The sequence below is a fragment of the Plutella xylostella genome, chromosome 9 (assembly GCF_932276165.1).
Source record: "Plutella xylostella chromosome 9, ilPluXylo3.1, whole genome shotgun sequence".
NCBI lineage: Eukaryota > Metazoa > Arthropoda > Insecta > Lepidoptera > Plutellidae > Plutella > Plutella xylostella.
In genome coordinates, this window is record NC_063989.1 from 9,347,427 (window position 1) to 9,360,581 (window position 13,155).

Consider the following 13,155-nt stretch of genomic DNA (forward strand, 5'->3'; position numbering starts at 1 on the left):
CAGTAAGGGCTGATTTTCAATTTTGATTTATAGATAATAACTAGATTTAGGGCTGATTTTTCAATGGTCAGATAAATATTATCTGAGGTATAATTCTGATGCTGTCACATCTGAATATTTGTATTAGACAGTGACAGCAATATTTTTTTCCTCAGATAACGTTTATCTGGTTATATAACAGATTTTAGTAATTTAGCATTGCCAATGGAATATAATTATTGTATACACAAGAATAGGTCCCCTCCAGGATTTACTCATTGTACGAATAACAGCGTAGATTGCGATCGTGATCAGAGAGAGTGATACAACGTGAGATGGTGGATTAAGCTAAAACTACAGCCGAGTATAATTATTAATTTAAGTGGCAAGTATAAGAATCTACTCAGGGTGTTGCTGACTAGTAGTAAACTGAAAGGGGGGTACTGAACCAATTTTGTTGTATTTTATCCTCTTCTATTCTCTGTGAGGTGTTAGTACCTGCACCTGGCTCTCTCGAATGGAACCGTTGTGCATATCCCCAAGGTCTAAACTGCCTTCCTAAGCTTGGACCATTTCCCACCACGCTGGTCCACTGCGGGTTGGTGGGTTTACATATCTAGATGTGCTAGATCTAGATATGCAGGTTTCCTCACGATGTTTTCCTTCACCGTAAGAGCGATGGAATACATTGTACTTAAGTTAAAAGATTTCATTGGTACATGCCAGTGCCGGGATTCGAACCCGCATCTCTGGCGTGAGAAGCGGGCGCTTACCCGACTGAGCTACCACCGCTCCCAATTTTGTTGTATAATTTAGTCATTTTTTTACCTATACTTACATACTTTATCGATCAAAATTATGAAAGAACCGACAATGCTTTCGATTCGGCGCAACATAGTCCTTAAAACAAAATAAAATAATGACAATACCTTGAAAACAAAATCTAAGCTTCCTCTTTTTCGGTCAAAGATGAAAAAAATGTACACAAACATCACACACACTCACACACGTGCCATGTTGAGGACTAAATTGGTCCAATCTTGGATTAATTTGTCAATTACGTCATTAGGTATTATGTGGCGAAGAATTTGTAAGGCGGGTTCCGTTTCCATAGCCGCACACACCACACCTGGCCGCATTCACAATGGTTATTATTATTATTGAGTTATAATAGCTTTACATGGCATGTGCAACTTTTTAACTCACCTTCCTACCGACCAAGGTAGGAAGGTGAGTTGTAAAGTGTTGGTAGAGTTTCACAACGCTAACTTTGCAACAGAACTATTGTAGTGCCAATACCAATAAAGTATATTGAGGCAACATTACAATTTCTTATTTCTAAGTTTTTATAGTACGTTCAAAATTATATGAGGTATCTTAAGTAAATAAACACATTAAATTTTATTTAACTTAGTTATTTAAGTTATTTTAGTTTGATTTTTACTTACTATTCATTTTCTACCGTATGATTTGTATCTTAAATGCTAACCAAATATACTACTTTCACCCTAATCTTACTCAAAATGTTGACAACAAGCCACCTGTTCTCAAATGTTACTGTCTGCCTACTGGTTACTCACGGCACAGGCTTAGCCTAGTGTGAGAACCCCAGCTACCATAGTTTTTTAATCTGGTCCAAATAATTTATAACCAATTTATAACTGTTTTATATTCATAATATTTATTAAGATAACCTGTGTAAATTTTTTGGTTAAATAAACATTTTTTCATTTTTTTTTCATTTTTTTCACATACCTATATTTACAAATTCCGGTCTTATCAAAAGAGATTTCTTCCAGGCAACCTTATGAAATGATATAATGATCAAATAGGGGCATTATAGTACTTGGCCCTATTTAATCACATATAATTTAAATTTAAAAGAAGCGTCCGTGGTCGAGCGGGCCTCAGTGATCGTAACTGCTCGCTGAGGTTAAGCAACAACTGACACGGTCAGCCATTGGATGGGTGACCAATTTCAAGTGGTGCTTTTCTGGACGCTTCCGTGCTTCGGACGGCACGTTAAGCCGTGGGTCCCGGTTGCTGCTTCGGTAGCAGTCGTTAAGCCTAGTCAGAGGCCTTCGGGCGGCTTGAAAACATCTGACAGTCGGGTTGCCCACTTACCCGACAACTCTCTCAGCACAAGCTTGCTTGTGTTGGGGTCCACCAACCCGCAATTGGCCAGCGTGGTGGACTAGGCCTAAACCCTTCCTTCATTGGAAGGAGACCCGTGCCCCAGCAGTGGGGACGTAATGGGTCGTGATGAATTTAAAAAAATAAAATCATATTTAATAGATCATGTCATGATTATTAAGAAGCTTATTCTATCGCGGAACATTGTAAAACCGAACAAAACCCATTTAACATTCAGACCGTATTCTAAAAGCCAGCACATTGTTTATTCATTGCAATGTAGGTAATTACCAAAGTTCCGAGGCGAGATAGCCGTCGTCGGTCCTGAAATTTGCCTGAACCGGGTGCGACCGCAAATCTACAATTATTTAACAGTATTCGAGGTGTTGCGCGCCGGAAAATGTGTGGATCTATAACAATATTTTACTTCGCTGCCCTACACTGAATGTTTCCACTTTTCTTAAACCATTGCGGCTTTTTACTACGACATTAAAAATCCATTTTATATTGACGCAGCAATGGATGTTGTACAACGCGATGACATTCCTATTCCCGGTTCTTTATGACCGGGACGCGGTACGGGGCTCCCGGGCGCGACACAAGGCGGGAAGAGCAATCTTCCACAACCAGTTATACCAGTTTCGCTCAAAAACCCGTTGATTTGGGAATTCGCTGGAATTCGCAGCTGTTTTGAGTTGATGAACCCTTCCGCTTTGAGGAAAAGAACTGAATGTTGTGTCTTCACTACAGTTAGTAAAGTGCATTGTCTTTGTTGTTCTGAGATATAGGGAGGAACATTTTCCATTCTTTGTTTATTAATTAATCGAGACGTAGACACACAAAAAAAGACTGTATTTTTTTCACAACATTTACAGAAAAGTGACATTGTATTGTTAAATAATTTATTCTTTTAATTATCAACTAATCGAGATGTAACAAGCCGTAGACAAAACAAAGTACCTACTTGCCAAGAAATAAAAAGTGGACTCCAGCTGGAGACTAAACAAAACGGAGCACAGCAACCTTGGCGGGGCGGGTGGCGCTACCCCCCTGTGGAAATTGGAAAATCGTTCCCTCGCTCTGGCAGCCCCGGCCGCCAGTCCGCCAGCGAGCGCCGCGCCGGCCGCCCGTCGCCGCCTTCTGACACCCTGTATCAGTGACTGCGCGTGTGTGTGTCCGAACCCGAGTGTCATACACCCCCGGACCACTGCTGGCGAGGTCTCCTGTACCTGTTGCGTTTGTTTATATGTACGTAATTATATGATTATACTTACCACTTTATTATAAGATAGTTAGTTTAATAGGTCGGGATTGCCGGCCTTGTAGTAACCTATGTAGTGAGTATCTATAGCTGATTATGAGACTACGGAAGAGGGCAGAGGCTAGTAAAAGTTAATTGGTCATTAATCCAGGAATGCCACAATGTTCTGAAGACGGAGGAAAGCGGCTTTATTACCTTGCGGGTACGAGGTGTCAACGTCCAACGGTCCAACCGTCTTCTGTCACTGGCTTTTTGAATTCCGAACGTTGCATTCGAATATTTAGTTTTCAAGTGGCAATTGGCGTTTCCTGCCGCGGCTCCACTCCACCGCGCCCGACGGAAGCGACGGATTCATTCGAATAATTTAATTAAATCTCCACAGAGGGCTGGCTGGTTTCACGGCTGCCAGTGCAACTGATCGGGTTAGGTGCACCGTGCACTCGGGTTATCGATATCGATTTTTACTCTGAAGAATATATTTACATACTATTGTGTAAAGTTTGAAGTAATACTTCAGGCAACGGAATATGGGGGATCATCTATGTAGGTAACTTCTGGTTTCTGGTGGTAGGTTCTGGATGGTGTAACAAAAGAACAATAAAACTGTCTTCCACTACACAATTGCTGTATACTATACATGTACAGTACAGTGGCTACCTCGTATATGATCTGAATATCTGACATTAGCAATCAACTAGGCAGTGTCGAGATGTCAAAACGATTCTATTGATGTTTGACCGACACCAGCTTACCAAGGTAGTACTGCTTATGGACGTATTGTTGGTTGCTGTTTGCTGTGTTGTAAAGCAGCCGTTATTGATCGCATTTCATCAGATCAATGGTTTGATGGCATGAGAACACGAGTACCTATATCTTAGTACATACATAATTATATGGTTTAACTTTTGAAAGTCATAACCGGTAGATGCAGCAATCCAATGAAAGCTCCACTTTTCGAATCGGTAATGTAAAAGTTCAGACTGTAAGGCGACACAAACACATCGACTTCATTTTCGACACATTAATCCGTTAAAAGTAAAAAATAAAAAAAAACTAGTAAGATATTAATAATAATAATTCATCGATACATCTCCCGTGGTATAATTGGGCATCCCTAGCGGCACTAGACACTACGCTGCCGCCGCCGCCGCCGCCGCTATGTCGTGGGTGTCAGTCGGCAGAAATGCACCTCACAGAACTCACTGACTTTTGAACTCGGCTGTCCAATTTCAAAACACAGTAAGCGCCAACTTAAAAAAAAACGGGTCTTTGATTTATACATTATTTTAGGCGTTTCCGCACATTCCTGCATTGTCATAATATCAAAAAACAGCTTAGAAACGAAAATAAAATTTCTAAAAACCTAGTAACTCCACCCTGCGAAATCAAAAATGCCACGAAAACCATTTTAAAACACAGTAAGAGTCACCAACCATTTTAAAACACAGTAAGTGAAAATAACTTACTAGGTTTTAAAATTGTCAATGGCGCTTACTAGGTTTTGAAATGGTCAGCAAAGGTCAATTTTTGCCCGTTAATTTTAGTAAGTCACAAATGGCATACATTATTACAAACACTTTTTTCGAAAAAATATCAGATATTTCAGAACCTGTATCTTTGAACCAATGAGACCTAGAGAGGTGAATTAAAAGTAGAACATAAAGAAATTTTGTCTTCTTTATAAAAGCCATAGAGACCTTTCTCGTCAGAACCTTTCTACTAGCCCTATTTTGCATAAACCAAAAAAAACTCAAACATTGTAAACTAATTTTAGCTCAAAATTTAGGAAATATTGTCTAATTTAAGGCAGCCATAAATAATGTTCGTGTCAGTCTTAATATGGCGATTTGGTTCATTTAGATAAAACTTAAAAATATGCCGGTATTTCAGCTATTACTTAGTGCGGTCGTGTAAAAGTGCTGCAAAATTTGATTTATATTATGTGAAGGATCCAAAACATATAAAAAAATAAAAAACATATAAATTATTACGTTATTATTGCAATTTCAATATACTTTACTTGTCTTAAATTACACAATAATGGCTCTTACTAGGTTATAAAATGGTCAGTGAGGGCGGTTTTAGGGTGAGAAAACCATTTAAAACCTAGTTAGTGTTTTCTTTTGTGCATTACAGCAACAATATTAGTCATATTTAAATGAAATAGTATTGTATGTAAAGCCTAGGTTCTGCCGGTTCTTTTAAGCTTACATTCGTTTAGATATGTATCATAGTTTTACCAGGGCATTGAAATGAAGGGACAAAAACGTTTTTTGGCTCTCCTGAACATTTTGTCTCTTGGCTGTTACTGTGTTTTGAAATTGGACAGCCGAACTGTCTGTGACTTCTTAACAAAAGTCGGACGAAGAATGCTAACTTATTAATAGCCCAGGCAAGGTAGCGTTTTATAGGTCTAGAGGCGAGCATCGTTGCTTTTATGAGTGTTAGACTGTAATGTAGCGGTTTCACTTGGATAGATACGATATAGTAATATTACCTCATAGGTTGTAGTATAATGGTTTCAATTGTAGCGGTATGCTTCGGGTCACAATCTATCGGTACTTTACAATATCGTGTTGCATGTGTTCAAATTATTCTGGGCCTATAGGTAGCAGCTGTAGATGTCAATAAGCTAACGAAGACATGCAGTATAACTTACGAATAAATAAAAAATACGAAATGAGGTGCCAACGTCAAACGGTGAAACCGTCTTCTGTCACTTGTTTTTTAAATTCCGAACGTTGCATTCGAATGTTTAGTTAGAAAGTGGCAATTGGCAAGTGGTAAATAACGTACACAATTAATGTGCAACTTCTAGGTACAGTTAAAACGTAGGTATGTTTAGAGGTTAAACAGCTTCTTATGTTACATTGAGTTGCTAGTGTTGCTACTAACTATTGTACCTACTCTACATAATTTATCAATGATTCAAAATTATAATTTACAACGAGATGAAATTATGAAGCTTATCACAATTAATTAGCATATTAAGCAGCTACGTGTTATTATCAAAATAATTATAATTTATTAATAGAGCATCAGTGGGCCAGAATTGTCACCGAGTGGGTGCCCAGTGATGGACGTCGGCGTCGCGGAAGACCCAGACGGAGATGGCGGGACGACCTCGACAGGTTTTTGCCTCAATGGCCGAAAGAAGCACGGGATCGGGAACGGTGGTCATTTTATAAGGAGGCCTTTGCCCAGCAGTGGGACACGATACAGGCTACATAAAAAAAAAAAAAAAAAAAAAAAATAGAGCATCAACATCATCAACTGTCAGTCATCAATCCTGAAATTACTGTAAAGCAAAGGAAGGTGTACCTACCTAATTGTATTTTTCTTTATGAGTTCCAAAAACTCAATAAGTTATCTACCAAACTTCATCACTACCTACTGTACCTACTGAAATATGTTTTCAGAATTATCGCATTTCAGGCTAATCTTATAGATAGATAGATAAACACTAAGAAAATGATCCTTAACCATTCTTTTAAAAGAAGCCAATGACGGCGCTTTACGTATGTGTAGTGGGAGATCATTCCATAAAGTGATGGCTTGTATGGTAAAGGAATCACCGTAAAATTTTGTTGAATGGGAAGGGATATTAAGGCGGAGATTATGTGATGAGCGAAGTGTCCGAGTATGAGATTCGTACCGAAAGTTAAAGCGCTCTTTAAGGTACGCAGGGTATGCTGGGTTAAACAGTATTGAATGCAGTAGTGAAAGGATGTGGGTATTCCGGCGGAGGCGAATAGTGAGCCACATGAGCTTGGAGCGAAATTCAGAAAATAATCATTATTGTCGTAAACTAAATATGAACCTTATACAGACATTTTGGAGGCGCTCAAGTTTGTTAAGTTGCTCCTCGGTAAGATCGGTGTAACAAGAGTCGGCATAATCTAGAATAGGAAGAAGTAAGCATTGAAAAAGAACTTGCATTATAGACAGAAGGTTATATTTTATGGCACGATAATAATTTCACACTCGAATACATTGAAGATTTAGAGATAGGTAAAAAAATACAGAGATACATATTATCGCATCACTTGTAACTCAACATAATACTTTGGTCGGGCGGTTAAAAAGAGAACCCATACAACATTTTAATAATCAATTCACCCCTGCCTGCCTGGCCTGGGATCAATACGCTCACGATTTATGTATTTAGGTGCCTGAAATTCGTTGTAAGCCTTTTAAATAGAGCAAGTAAATATTTGTATGAAAATGCTCTACCCGCCGCCCGGGCCCCACCCGATGCACTGTCAACAGACATTGTTTATATACCTAGGTATATTAAGTATGTATGCATACAACTGTTAAATATTTGTATGTTTTAAACACAGCTTTAGTTATTCAATCGTGTCAGTCTTACCCGTGAGGTTGTACAGAATGTAGACATTTTGTAAACTATAGTACTATCAGTAGTCTGTCAGTTTCAATCTGTGGCGGACTCCTAGCCACTAGTTCAGACGAAGATCAACAGATGGCGCTCGGAACGCAATACAGAGAAGATGTATGGGAACTACGCAATTTACTATGAAAATCCTACATCGCGCATTTGAAGTTTCTCACCTACTCTGCAATATATAGAAATTCCCAACGCTAACCGTTGGGGCAGCTGCCCGCCAGGCCACACCACCCGGCCTGGTCGGAGGATCCTCCCTTTGCATGGGGATGCTCCAACACCTCCAGCATCTCCATAGCAGATACTTATAATTCAGAGGAGACAGTACGGTGAAATTATGTTTTTATTTACCGAATACCGGACCCTACCTATATGCTACCACAAACAGATACATATACATAGACACGTTTAACTTATAACATCACTTATTTTCCGTCGGGTCTTAACAACATCGAATAATCGACTGGTAACGTGTTGACATCGAACAAAAAATCATGTCAATCGCCATCTTTAGCTATGTACAATATCTCCATAGTCGGTTAGATCGTAACCAGGGAAAGGTTGATCAATTATACGTCATGTACATATTAAATTCTTCACAGATGTGTCAAAAGTCAAGCTATAATCCCTGGTTATATGCTCTAACCCACTATGACGAAATTGGCACTTAGACTCTGTATGATTTTATCACACAAAAATCTTATTAGACTTTAACCAGAACACAGGAATGCGTTGCTTAGAATTAGAATGAGCATAAAACTCCGTACGGACTCAGTAATTATGGTTGAGTATCCATGAATTTCATTACTTTCGTTTGTCTACACGTTATCGGAGGTTTCTTTACGAGTTGGCGTGTCGGCGGCCAGTAGATAAAGCCTGCGTTTGTGGCATTCGTTGAAACAGTATCCAACACATACCTTTAACTAAATTTACCGTCCAAGAAGCAGTATTGGTGCGTTTTATTTAAAGTAAGAACTTTTTATAGAAAACTAGCTGTTCCCGCGCGCTTCGCTTCGCCTTAAACAGTTTTCCCGTTGGAATTCCAGGATAAAAAGAAGCCTATTTTATTTCCCAGGGTCTAGAAGTCTAGACCGTATGTATACCAAATTTCATTTAAATCCGTTCAGTAGTTTTAGCGTGAAAGAGTAACAGACAGACAGACAAACACAGTTACTTTCGCATTTATAATATTAGTTAGGATTCTAATCGTTTTGAACATTCAATCGTAGTTTTTTCAATAAATAAATAAATCTCTATGATGTTTATTATTTACAAGTAGAGAGTATAATATGTAACTCTTTAATATTTTCAGCAAATAATTTACACTCAATTTACACGGAATCGTAATTAAAATTAAAAATTAAAAATTCTTTATTGACACCATACTTAAACTAAAAAAAATCTTAGCTGAGAAACTTAAAACATTAAACATCTAAAACATAAAACTTAAAAAATTAATACTTTAAGAACTTAAAAAATTTGAACTTGTACTTAACTTAAAAATGAAATGGTATTCAAATGGTAATCTTAACACCTTTTGGAAAACGACATCATTCTCTGTCAGAAGCATCGCATTTTTTTCTTGAGGAACAAATTGAAATAGAAATAAAATAGGCAGAATAGTTGGGGTCGACGACGGTACGAAAAACAATAAATTATGACTAGCAATACTTTCACGGGAGGAAAACTAAAGGGTAGACTAGAAATCTCTGGTTTTGCTTTTTATCTTTGAACCTGTGTTACGTCATATCATTTTACTGCGACCTAGGTACCTACGTTTTTACAAAAATATTGTCGAGTATAGGCAGTGCCTATTTATAGGCACCCAAATTTATTAATTAAGTATCATTATTAATTAAAATTAAACGCTAACTAGGTAGGTAGATTACGATTGCATTCGACGAAGAGGTTAGTAAAGGAAAAGTTAATAATAATATATTAATTAGATCCAGCCCAACAATAGCAAAAAGTACCTCTACTAGCAGTACCGGCGTTAGGGTAGGGCGCGGTTGGGCGACCGCCCAGGGGCGCCGGACTTTAAGGGGCGCCGTTAAGCGGCGCCCCTTTATATTCCTATCTCTGTAAGCGAAAAAAAAACGATGTGTTGGCAACACTAGAATGAAGCAAACTGATGTTCAAGTCTCTCATGAGGCTACTACTCTAGCCGAACAGCTAAAAGATTTCGGCTTCATAGTTTCATTGGTTGTCTGGTATGACATACTTTTTCAAATTAATGTCGTTAGTAAATCTCTATACAATCAATAGACATGGATCTCGGTAAATGCACAGACATGTTGAAAAAATGCTGAAATTTCTTGGAAGAATATAAAAATACAGGCTTTAAAAGCGCCATTTTAACTGCGAAGGAATTGGCTGAAGAGTTAGAAATACAACCTGTGTTTAGAGCGACAACAAGAATTCGACGTGTTAAGTGCCAAGCTGGTAAAACTGCCCAAGATGAGCCTATAACTTCTCCAGAAAAAAAAATTGAGGTTGAATTTTTCAACTGTCTTTTGGACACTACGTTAACTTCACTCAACGAAAGATTTGAACAGTTATGTGAGTACTCGGAATCTTGGTCTTTTTTGTACAATTTAAAACAGATTCCAGTAAAACACGACCTTATAAAACTGTGTAGTGATCTTCAATTGAAATTAAATGTAAATTCCAAATCAGATATAGATGGATGTATGTTGTGCGATGAACTCGTAAGTCTGAAATCGTTTTTGCCTGATCAGAAAGTGGTTACTACTGTTTTTGTTAGAGACCACAACTTACAAGAACTATATCCAAATGTTTGGATAGCATTACGAATATTATTAACTATTCCCGTAACGGTTGCTAGCGGAGAGATGAGTTTTTCAAAGCTTAAGCTGATAAAAACAATTATATCTCAATCAAGATTGACAAACTTGGCAACTTTGTCAATCGAAAATGAAATTGCTAAAAACATCAACTTTGATAATTAAATAAAAGAGTTCGCCGATAGAAAGGCTAGAAAAGTAAAATTTTATTATAATTATTTTTAATAAATTTTATGTTTATTTCTTTTCGTAAATGGTTATTTCAAAATTATTAAGTAAGTATCCTTCGCCTTTTTTCGTATGGGTTTAAATTGCAGTTAGGGGGCACCGTAGAAATCTCGCCCAGGGCGCTGGTAATACTAAAACCGGCACTGTCTACTAGGTCGAGTAACTACTTTTAAAACAAATCGAATAAAGAAAAACAAATCGAAGCTTTAGCCGTACATTTTGTAAGTAAAGCCGGGTGCTATATGTTATATATGTTTAATTTGTATATGCCTAAGCCTATATCACTAAAACCATAGGTAAGTACCTAGATCAATTGAATAATAGCTAGCGTAGCTCATAGGTATACCTAAATTACATAAAATACATTCGGAACCTGCTAAAGATATTATTAGATAAAGTAAGCTATCAACTACAAACCCACACATCCGTATCTACCATTCCACTACAGCTATACGTAGCACACACATACAATAAATTATGATGTCGCCCGTCAAACTTATAGAACCCGTAATTTTCGGTCAGTGGTGAAACAAACAATAGATTATCCGCCCAGCAACCCCAAGTTCAATAGATAGGCACAATCGTGTTATACAGGATGTTTATTCCGTCCACGGCGGCGGGCGGAGTCTGGCACAGAATAAAGTATGATTTACGAGGAAACTGAGGGCCGCAGTAATGCCCCCTGATCTGGTAGACACTGGAAAACACCCGGGAATTACCGTTTTTATACTCATAAGGAAGGTTCACAGTTTAAGACGTCTTTATCGTGCTTAGGTGTGAGATTTGCTTCTTACAGAGATGAACATATTGAACAATAGCTGATCTTTTAAAAGGATCACTTCGACGATTTGGAAGGAATTCACTGTAATTATGTAGGTATGCACCAGGTGCACCTAGATACATTTCAATCCAACATTCATGGACAATATTTATTTACCACTTGCTCAAATTTGAGCTCAATGCATCCATATTACATATTATTCTGGATTCACACTTCACACTTTTGCTTTACCTTACGCGGTAATCCTCCACCCATTGCCTTGACACATCGCATTATGTGTACATAATGGCTTTCAGCCAGTTCATTTGTACATTTCAGTGTTTCACGAAACAACCCTAATCACGGTAATTCCTCAAGAATGCCACTCGAGACTACATTCGCAACGGCTCGAGCCTTGAACTCAAAATATCGTGGCATAATAAATTATACTAAAAGTATTTTCAAGAGGTTTTATTGTATGTTTGTTTGTAACAGACAAAATGAAAAAGCTACCGATACCAATCATCTATATTTTTTTAAATTAATGCTACATTAGTATTGAAGAAAAAAAAATAGTTTAGATGCCCGGATTATTCCAGAAAATACTATAAAAATCAAGCGAAAGTCGCGGGAATAAGCTAGTTTATAATATAATTTCACTTTTCTACAAGAGGGAAAATTGCAGCCTTCGTAGCGATAACTAGCTCACAACAGTCACAACTTAACAACACGAAACGTTAATGTCGACATGAGTTACTTTCATATCGGTTAGTAGGATAAAATACTAAGTAGGAGATGTTTTCAGATTTATTAATTTATTTATTTATGATAAAAAATATTATTATGCATTATGCGTAACTATGTTTCTACTATTTGTAGATAATTATGTTTCATTGCGATTTTCGATGATAATTAATATTTCTGCAGCGGAATTTTATAACAATCAATCCAGTTTTTTAAACATAAGCGCTTATTCGTTATAACAGATGTCTACAGTTTCAGTCGGGTTATATAAAAGTAATAATAAGTACATTATCTTATCCCTCCGTAGCTCGCTCGTTGCCACCCTACTACGTACTAAGTAGGGCATGACACAGGTGATGTATTTTTTATGAAGTCGTAATTGAGGTGTCAAGACGTCTGACATGCGTCGAGTTATAACGGCTTCAGTTAAATTTTCATACGCTCATTATTATACACAAGTTTAAGTTCATGCTTGCGTTTCTGTTTATAAATACCATTATTATTTAAGGTCAATTAAATAATAAGGGTTAATAAAACTTTACAACTCACTGTGAAAGATACGTGTTTTGTTAAATTACTTGCATTGTAATTAAAACCGTTTGATTCGAAAACCCTCAATATAAAAACCCTCATTTTTAGTGGATTTAACCAGTAAAAGCATTCCAAATTAACCAAAATAAATTAGCTGATAATACAGATAATTTGCATTACTAATTGTCTAAATTGATTTGTATACCTGTGGCTTCGTTCATTAACGTGTGGCACTGAATGTTAATTTTATTCCTCACTAGCTGTTCCCGCGAGCTTCGCTTCGCCTTAAAAAGTTTTCCCGTGGGAATTC

General features: G+C 37.4%; 1 protein-coding gene across 2 annotated transcripts in view; it reads left to right on the forward strand.

The window, feature by feature from the left end:
* The first annotated feature begins 3,195 nt into the window (after nucleotides 1-3,195).
* Nucleotides 3,196-13,155, forward strand: part of LOC105383901 (acetylcholinesterase) — a 59,018-nt gene continuing 49,058 nt past the window's right edge. For both annotated transcript variants that reach the window (XM_048622922.1, XM_048622923.1), the window contains exon 1: nucleotides 3,196-3,360. The gene's annotated coding sequence lies outside the window, so the exon portion shown is untranslated. The remainder of the gene's footprint in view (nucleotides 3,361-13,155) is intronic.